Here is an 11,911-nt window from a genome sequence, read left to right as displayed (position 1 = left end):
TATCGTGACCATCGCCCTTGTACTAGACACACCAAGTTTTGGAAGAGATTCATGTACAAATATGCCGTAACCATCGGGTATTTGTATCCTTCAACGATTAGGGAGCTAGACCAAGATTTGTGTTTACGCTCTAATTAGAGATTTCCCCCTTTGTTAATGCAATCATATGAGGATCTGATCGGAAGAAATTCCATATCAATACTTATACCGAATTAGGGGTCGAGTGTCATGACCATCGAGGGTTGATCTAATTTAGGAAATCTCTAGGTCCAACCCTTTAATTACATGACATTCTTATCATCCTTTGCACTTTAGTAGCCCCAAGGGAATACGCATCCGTGACCATTTCATTCCCTTAATTTTATACCCTTGCCCTATTTTAGACTCCACTTGTAGTTCTTTTATTTTAATTAATAGTTTAGAGAACCCTTTGAATCTTTCGCCTAGACAATACGTGAAAAAGAAGTAAGGGTGAGATCCTTGGGCCCAGTAGTCACGATCCTCTTGTGCTCATGCGAGAGATATTATGATGACTGCAGTCGAGCTTGCGGACAAGTTCACATCAATGACCACTCATGGAAATCCTAATCCCTACGACTCTTTATCTCATCATTGCTGTTGTGATCTCTTATCTGGCTTTAAATTCTCATACTTGCAATATGCTTACACTTTTGCACTTGTTAAAGTAGTTTACCATGCTAAAGTTGTAAGGTTGGATAATAGGTGATGGAGGAGTTATAGGAGCTCCTAGCCGAGTGGAATATGATCCTGCGCTCTTGCACAAGGTAATACTTTGGGATCACCGGCCACTTGCGGGGAAGCAATCAATTTTTTGGTAGCCGTTCTTTGGGGACTTAAAAAGAATTCTGGAAACTTCTAGCTTATTGCTCTAGCCATTTTCTTTTCTTTTATTTCTTATCCTTTACTTTTATTTATCTCTTTTTGAGCTTAATTTTCTTTATCTTTGTTAATTTTGCAGGTACTATGCATGACATGAGCAAATCCATCAAACCCTAGTTGTGATGAGGCGAGTGAAATTGAAAGGACTTGCATCAAAGACTAAGAGAATTGGGTGAAGACTCAAGTGAATGAAAACATCAAATTGAGGGTAGAGAATCTATAATCATAGCCGAGAAAGACACACCTTATCCGAATTTGAAAGCCCACGGTTCACGGGTGAAGAATTCGATGTTCAACACCATCCATTGCAACAAATAATTTTCAAATCAAAGCTAGCACTAATCGGCATGATCCAAAAATTCAGTGCAATTTAATGGTCTTTGAGATGAGGATGCTCATAACCATCTTTCTTGTTTTTCTCCAAAATTTGTTCCACTTTCAAGATAAATGGAGTGATAGATGGCCAGCGATCCGAGTGCGACTATTCCCATTTAGTTTGAGAGATGGGAGCATATCGATTGACTCACGACCTTACCATCGGGATCGATCAAAACATGGAAAGATATTTTTGAAAAATTCTTGGGAAGTTACTTTCCTCTAAGCAAAGTGGCTAAGCTAAGGTAAGAAATTTCAGCGTTTAAACAAGGAGAGTCCAAGACATTATTTGAAGCGTATAAAAGATTCAAGGATCTCCTTGAAGATGCCCCCATCATGGTTTTGCTTCTTGGATGCGAGTGCAGGATCATCTATAGCGTGGCTAAACTACGCAACTCATCAATTAATTGATGCCGCGGTTGGTGGATCCCTTAGCAACAGAAATGCGCCCGACGCGGTCGAGCAACTGCCCTTGAATCTATGGCAAGCAATGAGTCTCATTGGGCCTCAAAAGGAACACACCACGAAGAGAGCGGGATTTATGAAGTTAGTGCTAATGATGCTCTTGCCGCAAAAGTTGACATGTTCTCTCAAAATCTAGACATACTCATGGGTAGCAATTCAAAGTCAAAATCGGGTGATGAGTTGCGACACTTGTGGTGGTGGAGCATGGGTTGCCCAATGTCCTATTGCTAGGTCCTCCGTTGCACCAATTGAGAATGTTAACTATATTGGAACACGAAGGCCACAAGGGAATTCATACAATTCAACGTATAATCTGGGGTGGAAATACCACCCAAACTTCTCATGGAATCAATTGTAACAACAAAAAGCTGCACTTTCTCAAGGTACACAAGTACAACAACCAATACTAGAAAAGAGATTAACTACTTGAAGATGTGCTTGCCAAGTTCATGATTAACAACGAATCAGGTTTAATAACATAACCGAGTAGTATGGATACTCGGTTGACAAAGTAATTGCTCGACTTGCTCGGTATGTCTGGGATAGTTCGAGAGATAGGCTCCATCTTGATAAATCTTCAAGCTTACATGCAATCACTTGAACATCGGGTGGGGTAACTTGCTAAAGAAAAATTCTAAGCGACCTTCGGTGGTCTTCCTAGCGACACGAAGAGAATCAAGGGAGCACTTGAAGGTAATTATCCTTAGAAATGGAAGACAAGTTGAGACAATAGTCAGTTGAGCCAAGTGTCAACGGAAACGGGGTAGCAAAGTGGAAGACCCCAATTCATTTGAAAAACGTTATTGAGAAAGGAAAGCAAGGAGAAAACAAGGAAATTCAACCAAAGGGATCATCAAGGCCATCTGAGTACAAACCTCCAATCCCTATCCGAGCCAGATTGAAGCAAGATAAGGAAGATGTTCAATTCGGGAAATTTATCAACATCTTCAAATAACTCCACATAAACATCCCGATAGTGGAAGCTTTTAACTCAAATGCCCAAATATGCCAAGTTTTTTAGCGCTTACAAACAAGAGGAAATTGAAAGAATAGGGCATAGTTGCACTCACGAGAAATTGCTTAGCTATTTTTGAAGAAGAAGCTCCCACAAAAATTGAAAAATCTAGGAAGCTTCATCATTTTCATTTTGTACTTGAGGGTGGAGTTAAAAATGCCCTAGTAGACTCGAGGCGAGCATTAATGTTATGCCCCTACACCATGTATTTGAAACTTTAGTCTTGATGAACTTAGACTCACAAGGATGATTTTAAAATTGGCGAGATCGATCGGCAAGGAAACCTCGTGGGATTGTGGTGGATAGTGATTATCCAGTGGACAAATTCAGTATTTTTAGTAGTGGATTTTTGTCATCATGGATATTGATGAAGATATGGAGACACCATTGATTCTTGGTCGACCATTTCTCACTACCTCGGTGCACAAATCGACCTTGAAGGAGGAAAATTAACATTAAGGGTCGGGAGAGGAAGAAGCGATTGTACACTCTATCGGCGACAATAAAACAACGATTAGGCCATGATGACATGCTTTATTTTATTGATGGACCCGAACTTTTAATTTCTGATTGTGTGCGAGGAGATACTATGATTGAACCAATTGGCTAGAGTACACTGGAAGAGAAAAGAAAAATGAAGATCAAGAAGAACCTCACCCTCCTCTTCCAAGTCACAACTTGAAGCAACCAAAGGAGAAAAATTACATGCACTAATGCCAAAGAAAAAGAAAAAGATTCAATGTTGATTTGGAGGAAGGTTCGGGGGAAGAAGAAGAAAGGTATTACCCCTCCTCATCCAACATCTCAAGGAAAGAAAGATACATTTCTCACCTCTCTTTATTCATGAAAAATGTAAAGTTCATTCATTGATGTCATTGAATTTCTTTGGAGAGAAACAACAACAATTTAAAAGATGACCGAGGGGTAATTTCAAATTATCCGACCTCAGTAAGGTGAAAAGTGACAAAGAGTACGTCGGGGCTAGTAACATTAAACAAGTGCCTTTTGGGAGGCAACCCAAGCATTCGGGGGTTTATTTTCATGTGTTCATGTTAATGTTCTTGTCATATTTTCTTAGGGTTTTGAATTTAAATAAGTCCAATCTCACATTGCTTTGTGGTTCATTGTTATCCTCTATGTTGTTTTTATTCGCTTTATCTTAATGAGAAACATGTGTTTTGGTTGTCATTTCATGCATTAGATCAAACTTTTAAACCATTATTTCATGTTGGAGATGTTTTAGAACACCTTATGGTCATTCCTATGAATTTGGAGAAGTGTTTAAAACCCTAAAAATGAATTCACAGGGCATACGACTTTTAATGAGGGCCTCATTGAGGGACGTCCCGCCCCATCCGAGAAAATACTTTAGGGGCATACGGCCTGAATGAGGCCCTCATTAAGGCCGTCTGCCCTAAATCGAGATGTTAAGCTACTTCATACGGCCTCAATGAGGCCCTCAAACCCGACTTCATACGGCCTCAATGAGGCCCTCATTGAGGCCGTATGAAGTCGGGTTTTCCATGTGATCTTTGCCATCTTTTCTCTCTCTTCACTATTCTTCTTCTCCAACCCAATTTCTTTTCTTCTTTCTCCATCAAACCTTGGCCAAATCTTCTCCTCTCTTGTTTTAGATCATCTCCTAATCACTTTGAGAAGTTGATCTAGTGGTTTTCTCCAAGCTTCACTCAAATTTTCTCAAGTTTTTGCCGGTAAGAACTTTGATGACCTAGTTTTATTTTTCTCCATTTCTTCTTGCTTTCTTTGAGTTTGTTTGTGGAATGTTTCAAGCTTTTTAACTTGTCTTGTGTGGTATGAACATCATGGTTATGTAAATTCTTGATTTTTATGTACAATTTTCAATTTCCATGATGATGGGAACCTCTTGCAAGTTGAATAGTATCCATATGGCCTCCATACCGCCTTATGGATCCTATTCAATTTATTTTTCTCATTTGTCTTACCCTTTTTCATACCACATTTTGCATTCTCTTGAATTCCTTTTAAGCCTTATATGATTTATTCTTTATGTAGGAGCATCGAGCGTCAAGAAACTTGACTCCAAACGACTAAGAAATGATTCTCACACCCCTGAAGAATCCCGTTTCTCTTGTGCTATGCACAAAGAAAGATACGACATTTTGAAGACCAAACCTTTTGGTACCTTTAGTCATACTTAGTGGAGTATTCTAGGGGAACTTGGGTTTGATGAACAAGTGAAGGAATTATTATCTCATAATGGTTGGGCAAATTTGTTCTCAATAGATGATCCTACTTTTTCGCCAACTTACATTGTAGGTGTTGAGCACCTTTGAGTCAAAGCAAGATGAAATGAGTGTCATTACTTGAAGACAAGATGCCATAATGTTTCAAGCTTTTGGAAGGTATCACGAAATGAATCACTTGGAATTTGCAAAATATTTGGGGGTTTACGATGATGAATTCATTAGCATATTCCTGCTTAATCGACCCCGCATTGATTATCCACCATGCATGAGTGCAGGCCAGTATTGGACTTCCTTAGCACCTAGTGACACAAAACATACACAGAAAGCAAATCATATGTTGAACTATATAGACAGATATGTTCATGCTCTCATTACACGTTTTATTGGGGGTTGGAAGGATAGCACTGGAGTGCTTACACAGTCTGACTTGTTCACCATGTATGGCATTCTTTAGCAGCACGCCATCCATCATGGGCATCTTGTAGCCGAAGCATTCATTCATCGAGTTTGAGTGTGTTCGTCCGGGAGCCATCTTTGTATGACCCCTAAAGTCACTATATTGATTCGCAGTATGATCTTGTTGGACCGCACTCAAGGTATGACTATAGTCGGTGATGTGGCACATCTTGGAGCGCCTATCTTGCGAGCAATTGGGTTATTGGAAAAGAATGGTGGCACATAAAGCGGACTTGCTAAAGACTTGACTATGTGAGAATCCAATCAGTGCGAACCAGATGAGTCAGAGTCTGATTCTGATGAGCCACCTACTCATGCTAATCCTGGAACTTCCTTTCCATCGAGACTTCAACTCTCATTTCAAGACTATGGATGATGACATTCATGCTATACGTTTATGAGCAACATGAAATGCGCGGTCGGATCTACCAAATCCTAGAGAGCAATGCTAGCTCAAAAGAGCACTTCAATCGAGTTTGTCATCTCCTCCGTGGATTATCCTCACGAGACTACCACCGCTTCCTATTCCATTGCCCCGCCTTCTACCGATTTTGATGATATGTTCTGCTTTTGACCATGGACATTTGTTTTATTTTTGTACTTGTTGTTTATCTTTACTTTCTCCATGTGTGTTTATTTGATTCCAATAAGTTGGGAAAGGTGATGCCCTACCAACCTTGTGTAAGACCTTATTTTCTTTCTTTAGTTTGTATGTTTGGCTGCTCCCTGGTTTTTAGTTTTTTTGCATTTAAATTTTATTTGGAATGATGATGCCCCTTTTTGCCTTGTAGGCCATTGGTGAGCCTCTCCACATACCATGGGAGCCGAACCCGACATGTATAGTTCTCCATACTTTGTGCTCGGGTCACTCTTTGCCAATTGCACAAGATAAACTGGGGAAGTTCATTTTCAACCTCCTCCATTATTTTCATTGCATATATTACCATGCTTTTCATTATTAGTGTACATTGGGGACAATGTACAACACTAGGTGTTGGGATGGGTATCTTTCATGTATTAGGGTCATTATTTGCATGCTAATGCTACCCATGATAACTTGTTCATTATTGTAAGACTGTTCTAAAATGGATTAATGATTGATTTGAGTTACACATTTGTTGTTGTGCTCTATTGAATCCTATTTCACCTCTAATATTGTCTTGTGCACTGAATTTCTTATTAATGCCCTGGGAATAACCAACTTGACTACTATAACTCTCTTGTATACTTGACATACAACTTTGAGTACTTGGCCTTAGAACACTAAGTTCTATCTTTCAATGAACTCTTAAGAACTTCTAAGTCTTGTTGAAATAGCCTAGTTTTGTGGCATGTAGAGTAGTCTGAAGATGTGATCAAGGATGAATGTGAAAAATAATGAAAATAAACGGAAAAAAAATGATGAAAAGAGATAAAGAAAAAGGAGTCTATGTCAGTATTCCTCTGCTAATGAAGTATGAATGTATCTATGAAGTCTATAATCCAGTAGGTGGGTGTCTCTTGTGCCTAACCAGCATGTACATCCTCCAGAAAGATTTTTTGTGCAGTCTATGTTAGTCGGACTCGAAAAACAAATAAAATGAAATGAAAATAAAAACCCTAGTGATCTTTTTTTGACTGCCCTCTTGGAGGTTTCTGAGAAGAAAAAAATGGAAGTTAGTTCAAGTTTAAGAATTAGAAGGATCTTACTTGTTCATTGAAGCTAGCACTTAGCATTTTAAGACTCATTACTCTTTGCTTGTGGAGTGATTAGTGACAAGTGCTTGAGTAAACATGTTTTTTTAGATGTGTTTACATGCATTGACCATCATTTTATATATGGTTTATGTCTCATATCATGTATTGGGTGTTCTTTTGTGTAACTAGGTTGTGGATGGCTTGAAGAATGAAAAAGAAGCTAAGATAGGCTATAAAAGGCATAAGGTTGGGAGTTTTTACGCAATTCAAAGACCAAGACACGAGAGGAGTTCACGAACATGGAGACGTGTGCCAACTTCCAAGCAAATTCAAGTCAATTCACTACTTGGAAGGACACAAAGGCAGTCACGTCTTCATGTTCCTTCACTTTGTGAAGATTGAAAGATCTTTCAAAGACACAGACGATGAAGAAAAAGTCTTATAAACTACCACATGGATGTGTGCCCAACCATGTGGCCTAAAGAGAATAATGATTGGACCACATTTGGTTAAAAGCACTGTAGCACAAGGCCGAAGCAAACAATGTAGCAATTTTTTACTGTAGCAGTAATGCATCAAAGTTGCTGAGGCCATGCGGTCACGTGGAATATCCACTTGGGCGTGTGGGGGCACTTGACAGACGCGGTCTAAGGTATATAAACAATCATTTTGCCCTATTCTTTATCATCTTTTGTGTTGCTCTTGGTCGGTGAGACGGCTAGGGTTTGGAGAGGAGGTCTTTGCCAATTTGGAGGGTATTCTTCATCAACTTTGATAGTTTATTTCGCTGTCATAGCACTTGGGAAGCCACTGGCAACCTAGCTCCGAGAGGAATCCTTCAAGACGTTGAACTATCCATCAAGGCCAATCATCACAAATTCAAGATGGTTCTCTCTATGGCTTTTGTTACTTTTTATTGTATTAATCATTAATTTGTAACTTGCCCCATGGACGGCTAAACCATAGTAGGTACTTGGGTATGTGAACCTTAAGATCTATTCTTTTGTAGTGATTTGCTTTATGCTTTTAGTTAATCGGAGTTGATTTGAGTTTTAATATTGAGATTTCATTGATTGCATGTGTTATTGATCTTTGTTATTGATCTACATTGCATGATTTGTTACTTTAATGTGAGAGGTATCCATTAGAGTTAGAACTTCAAGGTTAAAAAGGGTTGACACGGTGAGTCATGAGATCAGTGGAGCATCCCCTTTCCCTTCAATTGATCTGTTTTCCAATCTCCGTTTTCCCTAGACCCTCACGCAACCATATTTGGTGTGAGGCATGAGATTGAGAGATTTCTCCGTCTGGGACCTTGTAAGGGGTTAGGGATCCTTCACCAGGAATTAGGGTTGGATCTATCTTTAGGAATTTGTTTCACTCTTAGGTATCCCTAGAGCTTATTGCAGTCATATGGGGTGTGAGGTGTTGAGATCTAGTGATTTCTCCACCGAGACGTTGTAGGGGACTAGTACCGATTGCTTGGAGACAAGGACCGATTGTTCTTGGATTACCTGACTCATTAGACTTGGTTTAGAGGCATTTAACAAGTCTTGAACTTCATGTTAGATCCTAGGGGGAGCATTGCCGGGTACTCAACAAGGTCCCCTGCATGTATATCCATGCAAGTGCACGGGTTTGTCGAGTAATAATCCCGGTTGAGTGGGTATCGAATCCACTAGAAATAGGGAAATAAAAAAATACTTAATTCGATTCTTAGCTATATGAAAGATCAATGTTGATAAGTGTGACAATGATTCAATTCTCAACAATAAAAACAACAAGTAAGAGAGCAAAAGTAAAGAAAAGGGGTAAGGCAATCGATAAAGATGGGGTACTTAGATAATGCTCCGCCTAGGATAATTGTTTCAAGTGCAAGAACCCTCTATTATGCTTCCTAATCAATGCAATGGTGAGTCGTGGAAATCCTTAATTACATAGTCCCAAATCTAAGGTCAACTATGCCTAACTCTATACATGTCCTGTAGGAGAAATCGAACAATATCAACACCTCGCACTGGCATAGAGTTGCAATGAGCTCTAGGGATTCGAAGTGATAAATCCCTTCCTAATTATAGACCTAATCCTTTGGTCCAGGTGGAAGGTCCCTAACCACAATTGAGCCCTAGATACTAAGATCACCTCAACACTTCACTCCGTTGCACGCGCAACTAAGCCCCAGCGGAAGTTCATCCCTAAGACCATTCACTCTATTATGGCCGCAAAGGACTCGAGGAATAGAGGTAGAATCTATCACGTCGGAGGGGAAAAGTGACGCTCCTGTACCTCTCGACTCACCCTCTCAACCCTCTCTAGCCTAGCTGTGTCTAACGCTCATGGTGTGTCACTCACTCACAAGGTTACCAATGAGAACTCTCAACCCTAGTGTCACTCTAGGGGAAATGTTCATACAATCAAGCATTCAAGGTTGGAACTCACAATAAACATCAATTTAATCGAAAGCATAATAAAAGAGATTCAATGAAACAAATACATCCTAGGGTTTCACAATACCCAAGTACCCACTAGGGGTTTAGCTCTCCATGGAGCTAAGTACAATCAAAGAAATAGAATGTAAAAAGCAATGAATCCATAAAGAAACCCCTCGATAGTCATGTCGATGGTCTTGTGGAAAGTCCTCTACTCATCGTCCAAGGATTCCCTCATCCGGTATAGGAGTGCGCCTCGACGGAAGCTCCCCTACCAACCTTCTTCCTAAGGAATGACGATGTCGGAGCCATAGAACCTCTCCAAAAACCTTGGCCAATACTCCCTCAAAACCCTAGCCGAAGCCCGTCTCTCAAGTTACGGAAAAAGATGGAGAAAAAGAATACTAAAAATCGTGGCTAATTCGGATTTAAATAGGGCTAGAATCGGGCGACTACACTGGTGTGGATGCTTCATGCGCTCGTGCAAAATTTCCACACAGGCATGGATAATTTCCACACGCCCGTGTGGATTCTCTGAAATCCTGTTTTCTCGGCCGGCTATGAGCAGTCTGTATACGATGACTTTGCTACCGTGTTCTCTGAGTGCTCTTCTACAGTATCCGGCCTGAATAGCTACCGAATCCATACTTTCATCGGAGTAACGCAAACGGGCACATGTTCACGTCGTGGATCACTTGCTTCTTCAATGATAGGTACGTTGGTGGAGCTCTTGTTCTATGTGCATAAGTCGGAATGCTCTGAGTATAACTCGCCTTTGTGCCCTCCAAATGGATGTGCCAAACTCGAATACGAGGAGGTTAGCACACACTCTAGCATCTCACATCGACCTATGTCTTCGTGTTTGAACCTTAGCGAGATTTCCTCCAACATCGGTGCATTGTAATCCACATTGGCTTCTTTCTTTCATACTTGGACTCACAACCCTATCTCGCACGAAAGTAACATAAAAAAACACATATTAGTGTAAAAACCTCGAGAAAAGTAATGCTCAACATAAGGAATGAAAGCTTCACATTCATTTCGCAGCAAGCACTATCAAACTCCCTCCACACTTAAGCTTTTGCTTGTCCTCAAGCAAAAAAATTAAAACGTTATGTGCATCAATGAAGAAAATATTGAAAGTACTTGGCCTTAGGGTCACCAAAATATACAAAAAGAGCATTCTACAAGTGAGGGAAATTTCAACACTAAATATGAAAAATCAATGCTTTAGCTAAAAAGCTTGAATAAAAAGGAAACAAAACCCGAAGTCATGTACGTGTGTGAACTCACTCAAGTCAACCCAAAGTATGCTCCTCAAAGTTCTAAGTACAAGGGACTTATTTATCTACAAAAGTGAAGATGGTAGTAGCTTCACACATCCTCTAAGGTAGCCCTTTCCAAAGCGGCCGCTAAGGTGGCTTTCACACTTTCGAGGTGGTAGCTCTTTCTACCGGAGTGGTAGCTTTCACTCATCCTATGAGATAGCTCTTTCTCTCATTAGGGCATAACTAGTATCCAACTTATGAGAGTAGCTTCATACTTCATAGGTGGTAGCTCTTTCTAGACAACAAGTACAAATAAACAATAAAACTATTTTTTTTTTCAGAATTTAACACAAGAAACAACTATAACTAGTCCCTTTAACATCGAACTTGAGTTTCCAAAAAGAGTTTAAAAAAAGTGAGTAGTGCACTAAGTGTAAATCGGGCAAAAATTCCTAGAAATTCAAGCAAGAACTAGAGCATGAAAACATTCAATGTTAGAAATTCTCTTAAACTCAAGAATACAATCCTTGCAACTAAGGTGAACCGCCATTGGCTATGTGAGCATATATCAATCAAGAACAATAGAAAAGATGTGTGCACTATGAAACTCCCCCCCACACTTAAGTTGTACATTATCCCCAATGTACACATTCAAGCTAACTCAAAATATATATCATTCAAAAGCAAATGCGGGAGAAGCAATCAAAACAATACTCCCCTGACTCCTAGTGTTGCGTTTGATGAAGCTAATTCCATGGGAGTAGTGTTCCGACGGGTTGTAAAGCTCACATGGCCAAGTGCCTCAGCACCTTGGTCGTGCCCATGACTAAGTCTCAATTCCCAAGAAGACAAGACCATTTGCACACATACACGAGGGGGTTCAGTGAAGCTCAATAAAAACAAAATATCTCGGGTATATATAAAAGATAGACAATAAATACAACTCGAGATGCAAAATGAAAATAAACTCATAAGGAGAATCCTTTCTGAGTGAAAAAAGTCTAAAATAAAATGCATAAAAGAAAAAGAACTAAAAATCAAATGTCGGTGCCACCCTCGGGCTCAGGTGCTGCTGTTGCTGCTAGTGAAGACGCACAT

General features: G+C 39.9%; 1 non-coding gene across 1 annotated transcript; it reads right to left on the bottom strand.

Annotated features, from left to right (window-relative positions):
- Positions 1-1,512: 1,512 nt before the first annotated feature.
- Positions 1,513-1,618, bottom strand: LOC120268448. Its single transcript, XR_005538945.1, has one exon. It is a non-coding gene; the product is annotated as a small nucleolar RNA R71 (small nucleolar RNA).
- Positions 1,619-11,911: the final 10,293 nt, after the last annotated feature.

This window comes from Dioscorea cayenensis, chromosome 1, assembly GCF_009730915.1.
Source record: "Dioscorea cayenensis subsp. rotundata cultivar TDr96_F1 chromosome 1, TDr96_F1_v2_PseudoChromosome.rev07_lg8_w22 25.fasta, whole genome shotgun sequence".
NCBI lineage: Eukaryota > Viridiplantae > Streptophyta > Magnoliopsida > Dioscoreales > Dioscoreaceae > Dioscorea > Dioscorea cayenensis.
This window is presented reverse-complemented; position numbering and strand designations above follow the sequence as displayed.